This window comes from Rhinolophus ferrumequinum, chromosome X (assembly GCF_004115265.2).
Source record: "Rhinolophus ferrumequinum isolate MPI-CBG mRhiFer1 chromosome X, mRhiFer1_v1.p, whole genome shotgun sequence".
NCBI classification, from domain to species: domain Eukaryota; kingdom Metazoa; phylum Chordata; class Mammalia; order Chiroptera; family Rhinolophidae; genus Rhinolophus; species Rhinolophus ferrumequinum.
Window position 1 is genome coordinate 97421332 of NC_046284.1, and position 25948 is coordinate 97447279.

Consider the following 25948-nt stretch of genomic DNA (forward strand, 5'->3'; position numbering starts at 1 on the left):
TTATTAAATATGATGAGAGGAAGGTTTCTATTAAGCTTGTAATATTTTAAAGCCTGGTGTGGTACCCATCCACTCCGTCATTAGGCTTTTCTTTTCTTTCTTTCTTTCTTTTTATATGGTTAGTATTTACTCTCACATATAAACTTTAAAATTTGTAAAAGAAAACGAGTATTTAAAAAAAAAAATCTATGGACTTTTATATACCTAAGGCTGAAAATAGATAAAATAAATATTCCACTCAAAAAGCTAGAAAAGGGAAGTGACATCAATGGTGAAGTAGGAGACGCCAGCTTCTGTCCCCCCACAAAGATCAACAATTAGACTGCTAGCCACGAACAAAAATAGGTCTGGGAGAGTCCAAGAATCCATTAGGAACCTTCACCAACACAGAACAAAATAACCTGAGAATAATAACACAAAAAGGGGGGAAAAATGAACCGCTTCCTTTTTGCCTGCATCATCCCATCCCCCACGCTGGCAATTCTTAGCGCCAAGAGGGAACTCCCCAGGAAGAGCGGTCTAAGCGACCAGCCTCCCCAGCCTTTGTGGCCCCACATAAAGAACGCACCTCCTTTTCACCCCACCCAGACAGCGGCAAAGCTGAGATTATAGAGAATGCTAGGAACAATAAAGACGAGCAGGGAGACCTGTGTCAGCCCCACAGCGGGACCCACGAAGGTTCCCAGTGACCTGCTCTGCACACGACCCCAGCCTCTTTCGCCACTGAAGAAACCAATGGCGCATACAGCCGCCATTTTGTCCGGCTCGGCTTACCGCCGCCAGCCGCTTGAGTCTCTGCACACGCATGCTCCCACCAGAGCCCGGGATACTTACCTGCAGCCAGTCCACGCCTCTGTGGCTGCGAGAGTAGAAGAGACGGCCTAGTCCCTCGTAGGTGACACCAGCTACCGTGTGCTGGGACTAGCCTCTCCCGCTGTCCACGTGCACTCCGCCACACGGACTCCCGCCTTCGGCCTTGTGAAAGTCCAATCTAAAATGGAAGCCGAGGGCGGAAGACGCAGAATCTCACGCATGCGCCCTTGGAGAAACGGAAGTGAGGGACTAATTTCTGTAAAGGACTTATTTGCAGAAGACCGAGACTTAGGGACATCCGCCGAGAATCTGGCCAAAGAACACCCACCAAGAATCTCTCCGCATTTTCAAGCCAATGAACTTCCTGCTTGGATTCTGGACGAACACACCTCTTTGGGCTTCTCACCCCACACCCTCCACAGACTCCCCTGTAGCCTATAACTTGCTTTCGTTTTCCCCGAACTGCAATTCCTTTGTGATTCCAGAATAAACTCAGTTTTTGGTAATTTGAGCTTGCCTCAGTTTACCTCTTTATTTAGGTTGACAGACTCTACTGCTATGTTCGTGTCTGTCACAAGATCCCGAAGCCACAGAAGTAAACGCCAACAGCCAAGCCCCTCTCCCCCATCTGTCGTGGGCTCAGAGTTGGCCCTATCTCCACTCACTGGCCTGCACCACTGGGCTCACAGGCAGCTAGCTAGCTGCTCTGCTCTGCACTGCACCTGCGCCTCGCTGGCCCAGCTCTCGTCGTCGGCCTCCACTGCTGTGTGTGCGCCTAAGGCGAGACCTGGCAGTCACAAGAGTGCATATCGGCAGCCCGGGCCCACACAGCTGCCAGTGTGCCTGCAGTTAGCCCTGGCCCTGGCTGCTCCCCTGGCCCCTGCCACTATATGTATGTACGCACAGGCCACGGCCACTACATAGGCACCTGCAGCTGGTCCCTGTATCCAAGTGTGTGCACTACCAGCTCGGGCCTCAACAGCTGCCTGCCCTGGTCCCCAGCTGCTGGAACCGGAGGCACTGCTGAGGAAACCAACAGCCCTTGCGGCCACTCAGACTCCCAGCATCACTCCCCAAGGACCATGCAGGTTAGTTGTATTATTTATTTTTCGGTTTTATTGAAATATAATTGACATACAGCCCTATATAAGTTTAAGGTGTGGAGCATACTGCTTGACTCACATATATTGTGAAATAATTACCGCAATAAGTTTAGTTAACATCCATTTTCTCATATAGATACAAAAAGAAAAAATGGTTTTTTTTCCTTGTGATGAGAACTCTTAGGATTTATTCTCTTAATAACTTTCACATATACTATACAGCAGTGTTAACTATAGTCATTATGTTGTACATTACATCCCCAGTGGTTATTTATCTTATAAATATGTGGAAGTATGTGCCTTTTGATCACCTTCATCCAATTTCCCCACCCCCACCTGTGGTAACCACAAACCTGATCTCTTTTTCTGAGTTTTGGGTTTTTTTTTTGTTGTTGTTCCACATATGTGACATCATACGGTATTTGCCTTTCTCCATCTGATTTATTTCACTTAGCATAATTCCCAGAAGGTCCATCCTTGTTGCAAATGGTAGGATTTTGATCTTTTTTATGGCTGAATAGTATTCCATTACACACACACACACAAACACACATATCACAAATTCTTGATCCATTTCTTCATATTAGATTGTTTCTGTCTAGGCTATTATAAATAATGCTGCTATGAACATGGGACTACAGATATCTTTTCAACATAATGTTTTCATTTCCTTCAGATATATTCCCAGAAGTGGAATTGCTGAATCAAAAGGAAACTAATTTTTAATTTTTTGAGGAACCTCCATATTGTTTTCTATAATGGCTGCACCAATTTTCATTCCCACCAACATGAAAGAAATAATCTCATTTAGAAGAGCATCAAGAACAATAAAATACTTAAGAATAAATTTAAACAAGCAAGCGAAAGATTTATACACCAAAAACTATAAGATATTGATTAAAGAAATTGAAGACACAAATAAATGGAAAGATATTCTGTGTTCATGTATCAGAAGAGTTAATATTGTTAAAATGTTCATAGTACCCAAAGCCATTTATAGATTGAAAGCAATTCCTATTAAAATTTCAATCCCATTTTTCACAGAAATAAAACAAACATAAAATTCATATGAAACCACAAGAGAACCTGAATAGCCAAAGCAATCCTGGGAAAGAAGGACAGAGCTGGAGGCATCACACATCCTGATTTCATATTATATTGCAAAGCTATAGTAATGAAAACAGTATGGTGCTGGCATGAAAACAGACACATGGACCCATAGGACAGATTTAAGAGCCTATAAATAAATCCCTGCATAGACGATAAAGTAGTATTTAACAAGGGAGCCAAGAATACTCAAAGAAAGGATAGTCTCTTCAATAAATAGTGTTTGGAAAACTGGATAATCACATGCAGAAGAATTAAATTAGGCCACCATAGGTGATATATATGCGCATATATGTATATAATGGAATACTACTCAGCCATAAAAAAGAAGGAACGCCTGCCATTTATGACAACATGGATGGACCCTGAGTGCATTATGTTAAGTGAAATAAGTCAGACAGAGAAAGACAAATACCATATAATCTCACTTATATGTGGGTGGGTGGGCGGGAAGCTCATACATACAGAGAACAGATTGGTGTTTGCCAGAGGCAGGGTTTTGGGGTGGGTGAAATGTGTGAAGGGAGTCAAAAGGTATAAATTTCCAGTTATAAAATAGGTAAGTCATGGGGATGTAATGATTTTTATTGTTTAATGCTACTACATTTGGGATGGTTTATTCTGCAGTTAGAGATAACCAGAACATTCCTATATCCATTTTCCTATCCACCATTCTATTCCATGTTTTCTAAATGTATAGTTGTTTCATAAAACAAAGTAAATCTATGTTCACCTTATAATTTTAAACATGGTGATACCTTTCAACTAAATAGGTTTAAGCAGTTCAGAATAAGCCAAAAGAAACATAAAGGTGATTTATCTAAATACATCCATTGTATAGGTGAGGAAACTAAGACCCAGTAGTGAAAGGAAAGATGTGGGCAGACCCCTCCACAGGGTCATGAACAGAAAAGACTGTGGACGAACACTTTGACCTCCCATTCAGCCAGCAACCCACAGGGTTTGTCATTCTGTCTACTGCAACCATCCTATGTTGAATATTTCACTTCATATTACGCTGTGCATATAAAAGTCAGACATGGAAACAAAAGCTTTCATTTGAGGTACTCACATATTTTTAAGGCAATTGGGGTATGGGAATAGCCCTCAGCAATATTATGTTCATTGCTACTCTCAGCATCACTGTCATAAGCAATAGAAAAACAACATCAACAACACAGTCAAACCTTGAAAACAATTCTCTATCTTAATTAAATCTTGAAGATCCTTTAAAATTATGACTACCTATAATATGATGTGTGAAGACCACAGATGGTATTTCATGTATCATTTGATCTTTCATATTGTCTTAAAGATTTAAAAAATGAGAAAAATTTAAAAAGGAAACTAACAATCATATTTCCGCCACTTGTTATTTTAGTAAAATGATACATTTTCAATTCCAAACAATAAAGAGAAGTATAAATTTGATGATTATGAAGATAATAACAAAACCCAAATCCAAAAACTCAAAAGTAGGTGCTCAAAATTTAGGACTAAATAGGTACTCTCTCCAAAAATGGTTCTAGAACTTGCTTTCTTGAAAAATTTTCTTATATCAGCTTATGTTTTCCACATTTGTTTTTCTTCTCATAAAGTTAGAAGGAGACTTGTGCTGCTGTGAACTCTGGTTGCATTTCTGAAAATTAATTACCAGATGACAGCCTGAGGCAGCTACTTCTCTTATAAGATTCCTTGGTTTTCAGAACCCATCAACTCTAGTCGAATTACTTTCAGTATTTCTGACCACTTTGCTGAACATGCTGTCAATTAATATTTGGCCTCTCAGACGCTGTTTACCTGATCTATTTTCTGAAAAAAAGAAAAAAATTGCTTATCTAGGCATCAGGCATCTACTTTTGCCTGAATTTGGTGCTGTATAAATATATTGACTATGTCCAAGAAAAGTTCTTTCCACAACATTTTGTTTTCTCCATTGGATTTTTATAACACTTTTTATACCACCATTTTTTAATGAGGTTATATACCCTATCTCGTCTATTATTCTGTGCTTTACTTATACTCACAGATGTTTTGGTTGCCACTTTAAATGATACATTTTTTTAAAGTAAAGAACACTTGATATTTATACGTATTTTGAGGGTTTCATATACACCTTAATTTCAGGCTGCCATAGACATAATAGGTGGATATTTTAGCATTTATGAGTGAGACCATACACCAAGTGGACAGAACAAAAAAGAATACCGATTTTTTTCACATGCATTCCCATTACCATCTTTTTGCTAACAGAGCTCTGGGGCAGAATGTCTGATTAAAATCTATAGATAATCACTGTGGTAGGCAGAATAATGACTACCTGAAGATGCCCATTTCCTAATCCCCAGAACCTGTAAATATATTAGGTTACATGGAAAAGAAGAATTAAGGTTGCAAATCGATTAAGGTTGCTAATCAGCTGACTTTATGGTGGAGAGATGATCCTGGATTACCCAGTGGGCCCAATGTAAACACAGGGTCTCTAGAAGAGGGAGGCAACAGAGATTTCGTAACACAAGGGTGGTCAAAGGACGTGATGTGAAAAGTCATTGCTGGCTCGTGACAGGGGGCCATGATCCAAGGATAACAGGTGGTTCTAGAAACTGGAAAAGGCAAAAAAGCAGTCTTCCCTAGAGCCTCCAGAAAGAAATGTGGCCCTGACAACACCTTGATTGTAGCACAGTGTGGTCCGTGTAAGATTTGTAACCTACAGAAATGTAGGGTAATAATTTGTGCTGTTTTAAGCCACTAAATTTGAGATGATTTGTTAAGTAGCCAGAGGAGACTGATAAAATCTCCAAACCTCATTTTGTTCAATGCTTTCAATCTCCACTCCTTCAGTCGTCTTTAACATAGCAAGTAGAAAAACAAACTAGTTTGAACTTTGTATCCAATACTTTACCTATTTTGCTGGAGAGCAGCTAATGCAAGTGGTTTCTTGAATAAATAAAAAAATTACCCCCAAAGGAGCCTCTCAAACCTAGGAAACTTGAGTTAACTATATTATTCATAGCAAAAACAGGTTGGAAAATCTTTGAGAACCTAAGAAGCTGTATTAACTTATTTATAAAGCTAATTATTATCATTAGCATTACTTCAGAGATGCCAGAATAAAATTTGATAAAATAATTTGTCTTGGGAAAATTCTATTTTTAGCTGATTGATATTCCTTAGTCTAGCATGTCAGTAGTGAACCTATCTTTTTTACAAAGCCAGTATCATATATGCCTTGAAGATAGAAAACACCTTCTTTTCTACCTTCATGGATAGCAATGTTATGAGAGGATCAAGTTTTAGAATCATCTCATCTTCTATATGTCATGCGTTCAAAAAAGGGACAAGTGGCCAACTAGAGGTCAATAAAAATGCGATGTTTACTGCCTTTTGTATCAGTTTGCCTCTGGAAAATTGAGGAGTATATTAAGCAGAGTGGATATGTAAAATTCTGTCTTTGTTTTCACTGACTTTTAATTGCAATACAGCATTCCCAAACCACAATAATATTAGCCATATCTATTGTGACAATGAAAGAATCACAGATATGTTTATATCACATTTCAGTTGTTGAAGATATCTTAAAGTATTGTTTATATTCATCACTACTTTGAAAGGATGGCAGTTATTCAGCCCACCATTAAATCTTAGGCATTGTGTTAATGAAGAAACAAATTTTAATATAATATTATATTATTTACTTTTTGATAATCTATTGAAATATTATTAGTTTCTTCTGTAATCCTTGCATTTTATTTTATGTACCGTGTTTCCCCGAGAACAAGACCTAGCCGGACAGTCCGCTCTCATGCGTCTTGTGGAGCAAAAATTAATAGAAGACCTGGTCTTATTTTACTATAAGACCCGGTCTTATGTAATATAATATATGTAATTAATGTAAGACCGGGTCTTCTATTAAGACCGGGTCTTCTATTAATTTTTGCTCCACAAGACGCATGAGAGCGGACTGTCTGGCTAGGTCTTATTTTTCAGGGAAACACGGTATTTATGTATTTATAACACCCTAATCTGTGAAGAGGCATAGGCTTCATTAAACTGCCCAAAACAGGCTGATGGCATAAAAAAAGAAACCCTGATCTAGAGCAGGAGGACCAAGGCAGATTACTATAATACTTGGCCTGTGATTTGCTTTGCTTTCTTTAGAGACTTGCCTAATTCTAATTGCTAACTCAGTGTAGTAAAATGAATTATTTTTGAGCCATGGCTCTCCAGAATCCATCCACCTTTGGTGAACTTTTAATAAAGATCAGGACCCCCCAAAAATCTCTACCAGGGCCTTCTTTCACTTGGCAGTCTTTTCTGGGTCTACCTACTCTGGGATACAAGGATGAATGATAAAACCTCTAAGCTATGTAAGCATACTTTCTGACATAAAATGCAGGCCTGAAAGAAATAATTACAATGCAGAATGATAAACACTTCAGTGCTTTTTGAACCGTCATTCATGCTCACCTGTGCCAACCCGTGGTCCATACGTACATGCGTGTGGCTTGTGCTTCCCCTTTGTTGTGCCCCATTGCTTCCGTCATCCTCTCTTTCCATGCGCCCTTTTTGTAGGGAACTTCTCTCCCTTCTCTGGACTCTGGCCATCAAGATCTTAACTTATTTTGCACAGCACAGTTTGCATATGATACACAAAAGCAACAAGTACAGTATATGCATGCATAAAGGACTTACTCAGTATTTCATAATTCTCCTGACGTCTTTTCTTCCATGAATTTCTCTACAATATCTAAATAGTGACATTGTTCTCCTATTCACTCATAGAGAATTGTTTTCATGTAATGTATAATACTGAATGCATCCTGCCTTGTACATCTGCAAATGTTTGTGTATTTTTTTCTACTGATAGTGGGTGTTGTGCAGGGTGCCAGGCGGGGTCTCAGCTCCCTCTCCCCACATAAGAACACAGGATATGGGGAGGACAAAACGTAACATCCACGGAGCCATAGATAGGGGAGTCATACCACTATATTCTCGCTGGCGGCTGGGTTGGAGACACAGGAAGCAGGGCCACACTATCCGCAACCTGCCGTCCACTTCTCTGCAATCTGCAATCCGCAACCCGCACTCCGCCGTGCTAACTGCAGTCCGCGCTTACCAACCATCATCTTCTTGCTAGCCCCCAGTTTTCTGCTAGCGTAGCCACAGCAGTTATATGAGTGGCCAATGGCTCACTGGTTACAGCTGACGGCCAACTAGCCACAGCTGATGGCCATCTACTACCCGAGCCAGCACCTTTCCACGTGAGGCCGAGAGCCTGGAAACTGCTCTCCTGGCTCTGTCCCCACAGTGGGCTACTTGAGGACCACATCTGACTGACTTATCACAATATTTTGCAGTACTAAAAAGAGTGCTTGAGGTGCCACCTAGTACGTATCTGTTGAATGAGTACATAACTCAATGTTGCTCATTTCTGAGCACAGCTAGTCCATCGATCAATTTTAAATTGTGGCTAAAACCAGTCTTTTCTACTGATCTTTGCCAGCCAGTTCTTTTGGGATTAATTAGAAGAAGAATTTGTTAACTGTTCTTGTTTATGAAAATGCTTCATATTCTCATAAAGCGAAATGTGTGATGAAGGTATAAAGTCTACCTCCCGTGCCACTGAAATTTTTTCTCATGTTTATCTATTACAAAGAACAGTTTGTAGACACAGGCTTTTTTACAACAGTTTCTATTGTATTTTTAACAATAGCTGAAAGATAATTTCAGTACGATGAGGCTCATTTGAGAGGAGAAAGTATTTCCTTTAGTGAAACATCATGTTGCTATAAAAAAAAGCAACCTCCAAAATCAGTGGATTCACAAAATAATTTATTTCTTGCTCATATGACGTGTCCTGAGAGACCTATGCTGAGGGAGGCTCAGTTTCTACATGTGCTTCAGAACATGGTGGCAGTGGAAGGGAATCTGAAAAATGGCCCAAATGTACTTAAATCTAGAAATAATGTACAGCACTTCTCACAAGCTTTTGGCCGAATATACGTTCACACATAACTTCAGCATTGGTGAGGAAGCAATAGTATTACCATGTGCCTAAAAACAGAACATGGATATTTTTTAAAGCACTAGAAGTAATCCAATCATGGATTCCTTTACATTCGTTTATTGGGATTTTTTAAACCTTTTCTTGTTAAACCTAGAGACCACACCAGGGTTTTCATTGAGACAATGTAGTGTTACTATATTTTAGGTTGTGTGAGAAAGTTCCCCATAGAGGGACCGTACAAGGACTTCCTTTGCGGTTATGATTTAAAATGGGCATTCTTTTACTTGTGCCTGGAATTCTCTTCAAAGACAAATATGAAGGAGAACTTTAAGAAAAATGTGATCTTGTAGCGTTACTAAATATTATTTTATTAAGACATTTAAAGATCAAAAGGCCTCATTATGCCTACAAAACCAGATAGATGAAATATTAGATAACTTTGTACTATTGGGGACAAAAATCCTTATTGTATGCCCTTTTGGAGGAGCCTGTTTTGAGAGGGGCGTTTCTCAGTCTTCCAGCTAGGTTCAGTCATCTGTTTAAGATTTAGCCAATAAACTACAAGCAGAAGTGCTGTGTGGTATTTCTAGAACGCTTTCCAAAAGGGAGAGGGAACACTCTTATTACTGCCCTTCCTCTTTTTATGCTGCCTAGAAGGTGGATATGATGGTTGGAGTTCTGGAAATTTTCACTGAGCCTTGAGTAAGTGCATAGGGATTTTCCTGCTACATGACCCAGAGCCTGAAGGTGTCATAAAGCAAATAGTCAGGATCCCAGAAAAAGGAAGAAATACTTTCGCATTTCAGGAAAATCAGCCTTTTTAGTGAACTTGAGACCACTGTATCTCAATTCATCATATGGATTTAGGGCTCAGCAGTCAGTCTATGCCAGTATCGAATGACAAACCAAGGATTTATATAAAATGGCCCGTCCCTTTTCCTTGACAAATTTTGTAGCTTTTGCCTTTGCAAGTCCCACTCTTGCCTTTGATCTGGGAGACAGCCTTTACAGAGGTATAGGAAATAAATCTCAAGCCTTCAAACTAATGGCTCTGAATTATTCTTGGAGTTAATCTGCAGGCGACTGACTCCTCTATGTTGGATCGTGTTCTCCCTGAGTTATGTTGGAACATGACTCCTTCAGTCAGTTTTTCAGCATCTTCGTTTCTTTCATCATGGGGAAAATTGAGAGAAAAACTGAGAAAGTTCAGTATTTATTATAAGTGTAAATGTAAGAGACTATATGAGAAAGAATAATCAAATCTTGAGACCATGGTAGACACAGTTTTTAAGCTGTACTTAGTGAGTTGGTAATTATTTTAGATGAGTACTTCTAAGGTTTCTTTTCCTGCTAAAATTAGATTACAAATGTTTTTATACGGTGGATTCAATTTTGATTTTGATTGGCAAATATACCGAAAAAGGGAAAATACCTTTATTTGTAACTTTAGTGTCTATGGTTTCAATAACTTTGGATCTAGTCAAACACATTCTAGAACATTATATAAAGAAAAAAAATGTTAAAATCTATGAGACAATTCTTGTATTGCCTCCCAAATTGTGAAAGTAGACTCAATTTTGCTGTTCATTACACTGTCAACTTTTTGTTCCTTATACTCACAGATACCTACAGCGTTGCTTTGAGGTTGATTCTAATTTAATAAGTGATACTATAAATTTATTCAAAATAAAAGGAAAGAAAATCTTTTGAGACAACTCATGTAAAATCTACATCACAAAGCAACCATTTATTCAAGAAGATACAAAGGGACTGGAAAGTTAGATTTCTAGAAGAACTGTTTATTAAAGTAAACTGTTTACTAAAGTGTTTGTCAGTAATATTTGATATCTACAAATAAGTTAACATAAGATATCCAAAATTCTCCTATTATGGTGTGATATGGTATGGTATGGTATGGTACAGTATGTATTAAAGCTCAATTCATCAATTCATGTTTAATTGTTTACTAAAGCTAAATGAGAAAGCAGGCTTTCAATGCCCTTGTTAAATATAACATATGCATTCAATCAAACAAATGTAGTGAGACCAAATGGTATCTTCTTTAACAACTTTTCTCACAGAACAACCAATAGAGAAATCAAACATCTTATATACAATCCTTGTAATTCCTTTAAAATGTTGGCTTGAGTACAATTCACTTTTGGAAATTGAAATGCATTTACTTTTATCTTAGCAACATTGGTCCAAGCATTGTAATGATTTCGGATGACTTCAATATTGGAAAATCCCATGTTATCAAAATTGCCCCAATTTTTACCTGTTGAGCCTTTTTCACATCTAAAAGTATCACACAGACAGGGACAAACAAAGGTGTAAAATAAACTAACAGTATTAGCAGTAAAGGTCAATATATAAATCCATTTTATTTATAGAAATCTGTATTATTTTCTTTTACCCTAATATTCCTTAATTGTTATATCACTACCTTTTATTCTGTTTCACCATCAACAGTTTTCTGTAGTTTAAAAGATATTAGAATCATAAAGCAATCTAAATTTTAAAAACTCTGCTTCCATATTCAGAATTCAAAGATTCTTCCTAAACTATGAACACTGACTTCACAAATTAGATGGAGGATGTTTAAATATTAATGCTGTCAGGTGCATATTTATTCAATTACCATGCACATGAACCCACTAACACATAAACAGATATTTGAGTAAAAGTGTGAATAATATAAATTAATCATTTTGAATAAATTAAAATCAACATGTAAATTTATAATAAATTTATTCGGTGTAAATCATACTGCATGCCCTCTGATAATTAAGAGTTTATAGAATACAAATATTTACCAGTGGTTCATGTGGTTAACTAATTGGCCTAGTTCAGTTAATTGTTATGGTAAAGACACAAATGTTGAGGATTGCACCAAAATGACACTGAAATAAAAGGAACAGGAGCTATTTGGAATTCTACGATACTGAAATCTACATGACCACAAATAATTCTTCTCTCTTTTTTCTACCATCCCTGAAAAATAATTACAATCAGAACAAATTACAGTTTAAGAAATGTACATTCTCATTCTGACCATCAAAATATATATGTTAGAAAAAGACAAATCACAGATTCCCAGGTCCTCTTCTGGAGAGTCTGATTTAATTGGTGTGGAATGGGGCCCAGAAATTTATGTTTTAAAATAAATATCCCAAAATAGCCTTCTCAGAGAAAGTGGAGAAAAAATGAGCTAACCTAAGGAGGAGGTTTTGGGAAAGCTCATAATCTACCTGACACAGGGTTCCAGACAAGCTGCCCGTCTGGTTTGCCCTTCTGCCAAAGGCCCCCGTTGTGCCTCTGCCAATCATGCCTTACATTGTCTTGGCCACTCCTGCCAGAGGAACCACCTGAGATATGTGGTCAAGGTTGCTTCCTCCAGCCAAGTTGTCAGGTCAGTGTCTGAGTGGATGGTATCCCGGGGGTAAGGTGTCTGAGTCTCAGGGAGTCAGAAGAAGATGCGTGGAGCCGAAGGCAAAGTAGACATATTTTATTCACAGGCCTCCTGGGATACAGCCAGGAGTTCTTATTGTGGTATACAGCTGGACGTTCTTGGGATACTACCTGTAACTAACAGCAGCCTCATAACTCACAGCAGCCTGTTTCTCAGCAGCCCACAGCAGCCGCCTTTGGGCACGGGCCCCATAGGCCATTGTTGGACACAGTCAGCAACACAGTACATACAGCACAGCCTAGGGTCTCCACTGTGTCTCTGCTTCAGCCTCTTTGTCTCCCCATCAGCCCTCTCTGTCTCTGCTTCAGCCCTCTCTGTCTCTGCGCCAACCCTAAAATGGCTGGGCCCTTTATACCCCACAGAGACAAAGGTGGCTTACAGCCAAAAGTGTTTCCATAACGATATATACAAACAACATCTTCAGGATGGACAGCGCTGGCGCGACCTTCTATCTTCTCAGACTGGCGGGCCCCACCCGTCAAGGTCACCAGCGGGCCGGGGGTGAAGCCTAATGAACTCTATTCTCCCCACACAAGTTTTCCATAATCATGTCATTATTCCTCAAACCAATATTCAAAGAAAAAGAAACAAAAAGGAGGTGGAGGGAGAAGCAATAACATGTACAGAGGGTGCCAAAAAAATGTATACACATTTGAAGGAAGGAAAAAACTGTATTAGAATTGTAATACTCAATAAATATTGGTAGCAAAAGATGAATACAAGTCATGGGTATACATTTTTTTGGCACCCCCATATACACATTCTGAAGTTACCCTATATTGCTTATTCTAAATGTTTGATGGTACAGCTATTAAAGAATAATACTCCATATAAACTGTTGATATGAATAATACAGTATTTAAATACTTTGTCATAAAGGTGATAAAACAGAGGCCAAAGCCTTTAAATAAAAGTATAATCAAAGATTTTTTAACACTTGTTAGCACACAGTGTGCACCCATGCCCACACGTACACAACTGCAATGTTTTTGTAAATCCTGACACTTGAAAACGAACATGTTCTCTCCTTTTCTTTTAACTGGATGTTTCTAATGCTTTTCTGTTTGAGTTGTAAGATGTACCAAGATTGTATACTAAAAAAATGTTGAATATATAAATTAATCATAGTAAAAGGCACTGTATGAATTATACAAGACATGTGACAGACTTTCAGATGTACCTATATCACTGTAAAGTTACATTTAGGCAAATATATAAGGAACTGTTCCTCTCCAGAGAGTAATTAAATTTAAAACCAGTGAATTCTCATTTAAATTTTATAAAATTATGAAGGGGTAAAAAAAGGCTCCAATGCTTCTTTATAGTCTGTGAATCTAAAGAGAATCATTGGGGCAATAAATTTTGGTGATAATGTATTGTGGCTGTGTAATAGCCACAATTAGACATTTCAACACAAAGATCAAAATACTGAGCCAATATAATAAATATTTGATCTTTTGTACACTGAGCATATACTATCAAGAGATAAAATTGCATTGCTGTTACTTCTGTTTGATAAGCCCCTGCTTAATTACAATAAACACATTTCCCTTAAAATAGATGAAAAATTCATTGTAAAAGTGAGATACAAACTGCCTGATTGAAAAAAAGAAAATCCCTACTTGATGAGTACAATTTCTAAAGCAGTGGTTCTCACATTTCGGTGTACATAATAATCACCTGGGTTGCTTGTTTAAAATTCAGATTCCCAAGGTTTTACCTGCAGGATTTCTGATAAGGTAGATCTGACGTGAGTCCTAGTACCCAGCATTTAGAAAACACTCTCCATGTGCTTTTGATGTAGGTTGCCCATGGATTCACCCCTGATAAATCCTGTCCTAGACTTGCCCTTAATTTTATTCTGCATAGGAATCCCCTGGGGATGTTGTTAAAATGCAAGTTCTGATTGATAGTTCTTGTGGGAGGGGGATCTGAGGATTCTAACTTCTTCCTTGGTGAGATCAATGCTTATCTCCATGGATCTCTCTTTGAGAAGCAAGACTCGAAAACCTAAACATTTGTTAAACATAAGCCAAGACCCTCAGAGATAAAATAAAATAACCTATGACGAAGTTCTATTACTTACCAGTAAGTAAGTTAACTAAGAAGTTATGGGGGTAGGGGTGATTCAGGGTTTTTTAGTTAGAAAGGGGGTTACTTAGTGATTATGCTAATTAAGGATGGAAAATGACCACTTTAGAGAGGACTCCCACAGTTCATAGGTCTGTACATATTGGGTAAAAAATAAGTCCCAGTATTCGTTGGACAGAAAAGAGCCTTCAGTTAGGTCCAGTGAGAATCATTCAACGATAACGGTACTTTTTCAACTTCAGGTGGTTAGAATAGTTGTGATGAAGCCCAACATTCAATTTCATACCACACAGACAAATGCTGCTGCAGGTGGAATTTTTCCTGTTAACACTATGAGGGGAGAACGTGCCAAGCAGAACAGAACAGGTGATTAGGAAGTCATATAATTTTGGTTAGCAGATTTCTTTCCTAACTTTTCTCAAGTGCCTTCTACCATTATTTCTGTTTTCATCTTATATTAAGAAATGGATTCAACAGTTGATAGAACTCACCGTCAATCCCTTGATTTAAAGAACAGACTTAATGCTGACTGTATTAGGTGTAAGGTGGAGAAGGAACTGTCAGCTTACTGTCTATTTCCTTGAATTGCACCAGGTGGACTTAAGGCTCTCAAAAATGTTCATTTGGTTGAGCATATAAGATCCATGATTTCCTTCAGAAATCCATGAAATACAGATGTTATGTTTTGCTAAGTACCTAATCCTATGCGATACCAAAGACTTTAGCAAATGTTACTATATGTAAGGTGTGGGGACAGAGTCCCAGAGAGCAGTTTCCAGGCTCTCGGCCTCACGTGGAAAGGTGCTGGCTCAGGTAGTAACTGGCCATCAACTGTGATTGGATGGCCATCAGCTGTGGCTAGTTGGCTGTCAGCTGTAACCAGTGAGCCATTGGCCACTAATATAACTGCTGTGGCTACGCTAGCAGAAAATGGGGTGGGGGGTTTAGCAAGAAGATGGGGGCTGAGCTAACAAGAGCAGATTGCAGCTAGCAAGTGAGGTTGGTTGGCAGAGAGAAGTAGACGGCAGGTGGCAGACAGTGTGGCTCCTGCCTCCTGTGTCTCCAACCCAGCCTCCAGTGAGACTATAGTGGTATGACTCCCCTATCTATGGCTCCATGGGTGTTTCTTTTTGGCCTCACCATGTCCTGCATTCTTATGTGGGGAGTGGGACCAGAGGCCCCGCAGGCTGCCCCGCATGACATAAGGTTTATCAGTAGTAATAGTTTGTAGGAAAAGTGTTCCTGCTAACTTCCTTAGACAATATCAGGAATACCTGAAAAAAACTATTAGGTTGGTGCAAAAGTAATTGCGGTTTAAAAGGTTAAAAATAATTGCAAAAACCGCAATTACTTTTGCACCAACCTAATATAAAGTGAGAGGAAACATGCATTTCAGGAAGTTACACAACAACCGCAATGAACCTAGATGGAGGGAAGGTTGTTTAGGACTGCTTGGGGATAGAGAGTCAGGGAAGGGGCTGCAGGTGGCAAGGAGGAGGCCCTGAGAGGAGAGGCTGGAAAATCACGAGAATACCTCTCCTTTGAGTTGTCTAGGCACAACCACCACCCTCCCTACATTACAGAAAAAAAGCATCAACAGGCTAGAGCTCCAGATGCCTGAATCTACAAATTGTGTTTAGGAAGTGATGCAAAACGGAGCTGATGGACTCCTCAGACAGTCACTCTCGCCCACTCCTTCTGGGTCCCCAGGGATGGTGGATTATAACTTTAGGGCCTTGAACTACCACTAATTTCTTTAAAAAAATTTTTTATTAAAATATATCTAACATACAATATTATTTTAATTTCAGATGTATGCCAAAGTTATTCAACATTTTTATACCTAAAAAGTGATCACCATAAGTCTAGTAACTATCTGACACTGTATAACATTATCACAATATTATTGACTATATTCTATATGCTGTACGTTACATCCCATGACTTATTTATTTTACTGTATTTCCCTGAAAATAAGACAGGGTCTTACATTAATTTTTACTCCAAAAGATGCATTAGGGCTTGTTTTCAGGGGATGTCTTATTTTTTTATGTACAACAATCTACATATATTCATTTATTCATGTACAAAAATCTACGTTTATTCAAATACAGTCAGGTCATCTTCTTCTGGAACATCATCATAACTCTCCAAACCCCGAATTCCGGCTTGAATTTCTTGTGACTCCAGTTCCTGTAGAACCACTGGCCCCAATCTCTCATGTCCAGCAATAGAGCTCTCCTTAATGAGCACGTCTTGTCCATGTAGCCTGCTCGTAATGCATTGGCAACACAGCTGTCAGTGATTTTATCCCATTAATTCTTCACCCAAGTCACGACGTTTTGCAGGCTAGGCTTCACAAAGTTTCCACGCTGATTTCTTTCCATTCTATTTTCAGTGTAGTCATTGATTTCCATGCGCAGATGGTCCTTGAATGGCTTGTTTATTGCAATATCAAGAGTCTGGAGATAGGCAGTCATTCCTGCGGGAATCATTATTTGATCTATTCTTCTCTCTGCAAGGAAGTTCTTCATGTCTTTAGCGCGGTGAGTACTGGCTGAATCCCAGATTAGCAGACCTCTTTGGCCACCTCACAATACAAGTGGCAGCATTAAATCGACCCACTTATCTGTGCACCAGGCTTTTTCAGTTTCAAGAACATAAATGCCTGAAACACGTTCAACCTTATCTTTCTTGCCATTAGTGATGATTAGAGGTGGGGCTTTCTTTCCATCCAGACAAATTGCGGAAATACAGGTAACACGTGCACTTTCGTAACCAGTGGAGGGAATGTAGATTGACGAGGCACCCCTCTGATCAATTGTCGTTTGAGATCCTTGGCCCATAAACACTGCAGTTTCATCCACAGCAATCATGTTGGAGAGTTGGTATTTAGAAAAGTCGATGCCATCAACAAAGGACTTGAATGCAAGTGCACATTTAATAACGTCAGTATCTTCCAGCTTGAACAGTGTTGTCGGTCTTAGAGACAGTTCACATCGCTGAAGGAAGCCATCCAGCCAGTGTTGTGATGCTTTGAATTCTTCCGGGGATATTTCTAACTGTGGTGCCATTGCACGGGCAAATGCTTGACTATCGGCCCTGCGCACAACTAAAGCCTTTAGTCTCCTGTCAGCAATCCATTCACAGATGATGTCTTCCAGCTCAAGAAATAATGGTGGCTGACCTGATCTACACTTGCGCTTCTTATCATTTCCCTCGTCCACTTGTTGACTGAGGTTATCTTACTCTGCTTGCCATTTTAGGACCACTCGGAGATCCAACTTCTTCTCTTTGCAGAAAGCCGTAAGATTCTTGCCCCAGGAGTCCTCCACGATTCCTTTCTTGTACTGACGGAATAATTCTTTCTTTTTGCACTCATCTTGTCTGGGGGTCAAAATATTATTCCCTTTAAATCTACCATTAAATCAAGTGTTAATTGAAGACTTACGAGACAGAAGTGGCAACAAAAATGATGACAGTTAAGAATGATGGTCCACACAAAAGCAACGAAAAATTGCAGGCACCAAAATTCAGAAAGCATTTCTTTATTTCACACAAGTGCATTAAGTATGTTCGTTACAACACACGATGTATTGAATTATGAAGATTCATATTAGACACAAACACGTCTGTTCGTTATCAAGTGCACACGTTACTCATGTGTTGTGTCTGTACTCTGATTGGTCATTCGGCAATAAGTCTGGAGTTCATCTGTTTACATAGGTGTCTACCTCTCATCCAAAGGCGCCCGCTTGGGTGTTTACAAATACTTAATTATAGTTTATATTATCATTTAAGTATTAATGTCAATGTTTATATTTAATTCTATATTAATATTATTATTTTATAATTCAATACATCCGTCGTGTGTTGCAATGGACCTACTAAATGTGTCCATCTGGCTGATGATCTTAGCTGGGGCTTATTTCTGGGGTAGGGCTTATATTATGAGCATCCTGAAAAATCATGCTAGGGCTTATTTTCTGGTTTGGTCTTATTTTCAGGGAAATACTGTATGGTTCCGAACCTGACTCTCTGTGGGAGGGCTTAACCCTAAAAAAAATGATGCCCTCCTGTACACCACTGTGTGTAAGCTCCACACGGGGAACAATGGTCCCAAAACCTCCAGCTCTCATACCACAGTCCTTCCTCATGGGCTCCTGGTCCCCCTCCCGTGGAGTCACTCCCTCCTCCAGGGACTGGGTGAGTGCTCACCAGTGAGCCAGTCTGTGTGCCAGCTCCACAGGAGGGCAACTGGGTCTCTAGTTATCCTCTGCCCCCCTGAGTTGAACAAAGAGGGTCCTCACTGATCTCCAATGCCAGCTATCATGGAACTCTCCTTCCCGGCAAAGGGACTCTGCTCTGGGGAGCCTGGCGTGGGGCCGGAGGGTCCCTCCCCGACAGAAGAAGCCTCTGCCACTGAGGGACCCCTCGCAGGTTTTGCACTCTCTCTGTGGGCATGGAGTCACCCTGACTCACGTCTCCCTCCTACCAATCTCAACGTGGTGGCCTCTTTTTAAATCCATAGTTTAGAGGTTCTGTTCAGCTAGTGTTCAGGTGGATTCTAGGTTGAATGTTGTATAAATTATTTGTAATTTTGGTGGGTACTTGGGAGGCAGTTGGCACAGCGCCCGTCTATTCTGCCATCTTAGCTCCTTCGATAGGATATATTTTCATTCTCATTTGTTTCTATGTATCTTTTAATCTCTCCTTTTATTTTTTCTTTGACCCAGTCGTTCTTTAATAGCATGTTGTTTAATTTCCACATATTTGTGGTTTTTCTTGCTTTTTTTTTGTAGTTGATATCCAATTTCAAAGCCTTGTGATCAGAGAATATGCTTGGTATGATTTCAATATTCTTAAATTTGCTGAGGTTAGTTTTATGTCCCAACATATGGTCTATTCTTGAGAATGTTCCATGTACACTAGAAAAAAATGTACAGTCTGCTGTTCTAGGGTAAATGTGAATTACATCCATTTGATCTAATGTGTCATTTAAGGCTGATATTTCCTAACTGATTTTCAGTTTGGATGATCTATCCATAGCTGTCAATGATATATTTAGGTCCCTTACTATAGTTGTGGTTTGCTCAGTTTCTTCCTTTAGTTCTGTTAGTAGTTGCTTTGTATATTTTGGTGCTCCCTGATTGGGGCATATATATTGATAAATCGTGTTATGTCTCTTGTTGTATTGTCCCCTTATCATTATGAAATGTCCATCTTTGTCTCTTGTTACCTTTTTTATCCTGAAGTCTGTTTCATCTGATATCAGTATGACTACACCTGATTTTCTCTGGATACCATTTGCTTGGATTCTCAATTTTCACCCTTTCACTTTGAGTCTATGCTTGTCCTTGTAGCTTAGATGTGTCTCCTGGAGGCAGCGTATGTTTGGGTTTTGTTTTTTTGATCTAATTTGCATTACCCTTTGCAGGTTTAGACCTTTATTCTCTCCCCTTTTATGTTTTTGTTGTCACAACTAATCCCTACTTAGGCTGTGAGTTGATTTCTGAGTTGTAGTAACAAGTTGTCTTTTTCTTCTCTTTTTCCTTTCTTTTTTAATGCTTTTATCTTCTTTACCCTTTATGTTATGTTTAAGTCTATAGTGCAATATTTGGTGTAGGGGTTGCCATTTTCTGCTTCTGTCTGTCTGTTAGTAGACTTGTGCATGGTTTTGTATTCTTTTGATTTTTTTGTTTCAGGTCGAATAGCCTCCTTCAGTATTTCCTGTAATGCAGGTCGTGTGCTAGAAAAATCCCTCAGCTTCTGTATGTCTGGAAAGATCTTTATTCCTCATTTATATCTAAAGGATATCTTTTCTGGATGTATTATCTTGGCTGATAATTTCTCTCTTTCAATAGTGTGAATATTTAATATAATTCCCTCCCAGCTTGTAGAGTTTCTGCTGAAAAATCTGATGGTAATTTAATGGGCTTTCCCTTATAGGTTATTGCTTTTTTTCCCCCTGGCTGCCTTGAGAATTCTTTTTTTGTCATTAATTTTTGACAGGTTCAATACAATGTGGTGGGAGAAGGTCTGTTGGTATTGAGGTAATTAGGTGTTCTGTTTGCTTCTTGGATTCGAGGATCCAGTTCTTTCTAGTTTTGGGATGTTCTTGTTGACTATTTGTTTGAATAGGCGCTCTGTTCCCTTCTTCCTCTGTTCTCCTTCTGGTATAACCATTACTCTTATGTTGCTCTTTCTGATGGAGTGAGAAAGTTCTTGTAGAGTTCTTTCATTTCTTTTAACTCTCAAGTCTTTCTTCCATCTGTGTCATTTCCAGATTTCTATCTTCGATGTCACTAATTCTTTCCTCCTTCTGGCCAGCTCTATTACCTAAGCTGGCTATTTCACTCTTCGTGTCTTTTATTGAGTTCTTCATCTCCAGAATTGCAATTTGGTTCTTTTTTAAAATTTCAGCCTCTGGTAAAATACTCATTTTGTTCATCGATTTTGTTTCTGAATTCATTAAACTGCCTATCTGAGTTTTCTTGCATCTCATTGAAGTTTTTTAGAACTGCAATCTTGAATTCTCTGTCAGTTAAGTCATATATTTCCAGGTTTTTAAGTTCATTTTCTGGAGATTTTTCATTTTCTTTCTAAGCTGCCTTGTTACCTTGGTTATTCATGGCAAATAATGAATTATTATTTCTCTTCCTGGGCATCTACAGGAAGATCAGTGCGTCTGCTGCGGAACTGTCTCTCCAATTCCCAGGGCTGTAGATATTCTGCTCTGTATTCTGACACTGCTACCTTTTTTCCTTTCCAATCCACTGGTAGCACTGGGAAGGTGCAAGGGAGGTAGCTCTGGGAATGTGGAAGGTGGGGGAAGGCGACCAGACTCTGTGGCCTTGTTTTTTTGCTGGTGGTGAGGGCTGTTACACCGCAGTTTTCATAGCCCTTTTATATTTGGGTTTTGCCCCTAGGTCTCTGCCCTGATCACTAGGTTCACCTGTGTTACATGCTGATTGCCTCAGGCAGGATTGCTGGAGACACAGAAAGTACTCTTGCAATCTCAATCCTCCCCTCTCCTGGGACCACAGCGAGCTCCCGGCTGTGTCCTGCAGCTCATATCTATGTACTTCTCCTTTCCCTCCTCCCCTGTTTGCCCTGTTTTGTCCACCTTCAGATGTTTCGATGTGCAAATCTCTCAGACGTGTTTGTGTGTTGCATCCGGAATCCTTTGTTGAATTATAGCTGTTCAATTTGTTGTAACTTCCAGGGAAGATTTCAAGGAGCACTCCTCACACCGCCATGTTTCTGACGTCACTCTCAACCGTTTTTCTATATATTGCTTTAGGAAAAAAAAATTTGCTTTCGTCTTTAAATGTTCTTGCCCTCTAATTGTTTCCCTAAGCCTCAGTGACACTTCTCCACATTTAGGTTATATTAAAGAAATTTGATTACACAAATTAAGACCACTAGAATGCCATTTATCTTCATAGAACATTACTTTCCTTAATAAATGATTCCTTAGAGTTCTGAAGAAAGATTGACACACTGAACACTGCCTGGCTTGTAAGGGAGTGGTATTTAATCATTGGGATTTACTTAGAAAATATTACAAAGACTGACATCCCCAAGATGGAACAGAATTATTTAATGGTACAATAACACTCATTTTATTGATTTGACTTGCTTTCATTTTCTAACCCTGTATTTTGTGATTGCCTTTTCTTACTGGGATTATAATATCATAATGTTAGAAGCTGTGACAAAAATAATGAAGCCCAACTTCCTCATTTTACATCTAATGAAGCACAATCCCAGAGAGTTTAAATAATTGTTTTTACTACTTTCCAATCCAGTGCTCTGTCCAATAACCATCTTCTCTCATTGACCATGACATGTTGTTTCCCTTGGAACATAAGTACTTTGGTGAAAGGAAATGTGTGTTTAAAAAATATATGCATAAGTAAAATATTCATAAATGTTAATCATGATGCTTATAGAATAAATAGGAGTTATGGTTTATATTTATATAAGAAAACATGGCTGATGATTTTAGTTTAAATTCTGGATCTTCAAAAAATTTTTCGGAAGTGTCTTTTATTATTTGATATTGATTTTGTAAATACAATTATCTTTTGGGCAGCATTTATACTTTTATTATACTTCCCACTATAGAATTTATTTGAGTATATGTGTTTCAGAGCACAGGTGGAGGAGTTTTATATGCAACCACATATTCTGAGAGGTAGCCTAAAGTCAACATATAATAAAGCAAATTAGAGATAGAAAAAGTTCAAAAATAATGATAATAAATGTGTTCCTGGTGAAAACCAATGTAATAATAGATGTTCACATGCATAGAGAAAAACTGAGTCATTCAAAAGGCAGAGAACTGTGACAAGAGTCATATGATCATAGTGTAAGTGTTGTTAAAAAAGAAAATTCAACCAACTAAATTTGAAGATCTAATTGGCTTTGTTAGGCGATTTATGAATCAGAGGGCATCATCCCATCTAGCAACTAGTGCAGTTCTCTGAGGGGTTGTATAAAATAGAAGGTTTTTATAAGAAGAAGGGTGGGGCAAGAGAGCAATTAACAAAAGAAAAGAAAGGATTAGTTTTAGAGCTAGACATCTTCTTTTGGGGAAAAGGAATGAATGGCAAGGGTTTTTAATCAAGCAGATTGCCTCTTCATTCTTAGGGTGGGGGGTGGGGGTGGAGAGGGACCACCTGACAGATTACCTCATTGGTATTGACTAGAAAATTCCAGACTGGTTGATTAAGATTATATTTCTGGGAGAGGTTGAACCAACAGTTAGGTTAGGTACTAAGTCTAGGTTTTGGTATCATGGGCTTTTAGCACCACTGATGTCATTTTGGGCCTATGGTTTGCTCGTTAACAGTGTCTGCTAAAGCATGGGGAGATGGTTCCCCCTCCCCCAGCTAGTGGATACAGAATCCCAACTGACCTGGCTAAAGATGTGTATATTAATCTGTCAGAGCCTGATGTCATTAAATGTCTCTTATCAAGCCACTAGCTTTCCTTGTGGTTGATTCTATGTTGATCAAACAACCTTAATACAATTTGTTTTCTGTCTAAAGAGAACGTGCTGATCAAATCATTCAGTGCAAATCTCCACTTCCTTGGACAATCTTTTTTTCCTCCTAATGTTATCAGTCTCTCATGACTTGCCTTAGCAAATTTAGTCTTCATGATTCTGAATATTTCTATGGTGATGGAAGGAGAACTGACTCTGGGTGGTGACGATACAATGTGATATGTAGATGATGTATTACAGAATTGTACACTTGAAAATTATGTACTTTTACTAACCATTGTCACCTAAATAAATTTAATTTAAAAAAGAAGAAATAGGAAAAAAATTTTCTATAGTAATTCTAAACATGTATATGCTGTAAAAACAAGAGGCATAAATCATATTGTGGTTAATTTACCAAGTTAAGGACTTGCATGAGGCATTTTGTACACTGGTCATTTAGTTTTCTGCATGGGCAATAAAATCTTTCCAACTATTTTACTTTCAGGTTTCTAGGATAGATACTTGTTCTACTTTTATTTTTTGGTATGCATTTGTTTTTCATTTCCATATGAGTAATTCGTAAGTAGACCAACAGTATCTTTATCACTATTGTTTTATGCCTACAGTTCTGTAAAATCATCCAAACTCAATGTATGACACCATGTTACTTTTATCTGAGAGCTGTGGACTGTTGTTAAGCTTTTGTAAAACTTTTCCAACTTCCAGATTTGAGATTTACTACCATGTTTCCCCGAAAATAAGACCTAGCCGGACGATCAGTTCTAATGTGTCTTTTGGAGCAAAAATTAATATAAGACCTGGTCTTATATTATGTTAGGTAAGGCCTGGTCTTATAGTAAAATAAGACTGGGTCTTATATTAATTTTTGTTCCAAAACACACATTAGAGCTGATGGTCTAGCTAGGTCTTATTTTCGGGAAAACACGGTAGTATCTTGAGGTTCCGGTTTATTTTTTCTTTTCTTTTCTTTTTTTAAATTAAAGTTTATTGGGGTGACAATTGCTAGTAAAGTTACATAGGTTTCAGGTGTACAATTCTGTATTACATCCTCTATAAATCCCATTGTGTGTTCACCACCCAGAGTCAGTTCTCCTTCCATCACCATATATTTGATCCCCCTTACCCTCATCTCCCACCCCCCACCCCCCTTACCCTCTGGTAACCACTAAACTATTGTCTGTGTCTATGAGTTTTTGTTTCTTCATTTGTTCGTGTTGTTCTTTTGTTGTTTTCAGTTTTATATACCACATATCGGTGAAATCATATGGTTCTCTACTTCTGTCTGACTTATCTCGCTTAGTATTATAATCTCAAGATCCATCCATGTTGTCACAAATGGTACTATTTCATCTTTTCTAACCACCGAATAGTATTCCACTGTGAATATATATCACAACTTCTTTATCCATTCATCTATCGAAGGACATTTTGGTTGTTTCCATGTCTTGGCCACCGTAAACAAAGCTGCAGTGAACATTGGAGCACACACGTCTTTATGGATAAATGTTTTCAGATTTTTTGGGTAGATACCCAGGACAGGGATTGCTGGGTCATGTGGTAATTCTATTCGTAATTTTTGAAGGAACCTCCACACTGCCTTCCATAGCGGCTGCACAAATCTGCATTCCCACCAACAGTGTCTGAGGGTTCCTTTTTCTCCACAGCCTTTCCAACACTTGTTACTATTTGTCTTGTTGATGATAGCCATTCTGACTGGTGTGAGGTGATATCTCATTGTGGTTTTTATTTGCATTTCTCTGATGATTAGTGATGTTGAGCACTTTTCATATGTCTATTTGCCATTTGTATGTCCTCTTTGGAGAAATGTCTCTTCAGGTCCTCTGCCCATTTTTCAATTGGGTTGTTTCTTTCTTTGTTTGTTTTTTGTTGAGTTGTATGAGTTCCTTGTATATTTTGGATATTAGCCCCTTATCGCTTTTTGCAAAAATCTTCTCCCATTCAGTTTGTTCCCTCTTTATTTTGTCAATGGTTTCTTTTGCTGTGCAGAAACTTTTAAGTTTGATATAGTCCCATTCATTTATTTTAACTTTTACTTCCTTTGCCTTTGGAGTCAAATTCATAAAATGCTCTTTGAACCCAAGGTCCATAAGTTTACTACCAATGTTTTCTTCTAAGCAGTTTATTGTTTCAGGTCTTATGCTTAGATCTTTGATCCATTTTGAGTTAATTTTGGTACATGGTGACAGATAGCAGTCCAGTTTCATTCTTTTGCATGTGGCTTTCCAATTCTCCCAGCATGATTTATTGAAGAGGCTGTCTTTTCTCCATTGTATGTTTTTTGCTTCTTTGTCAAAAATTATCTGTCCATATTTATGTGG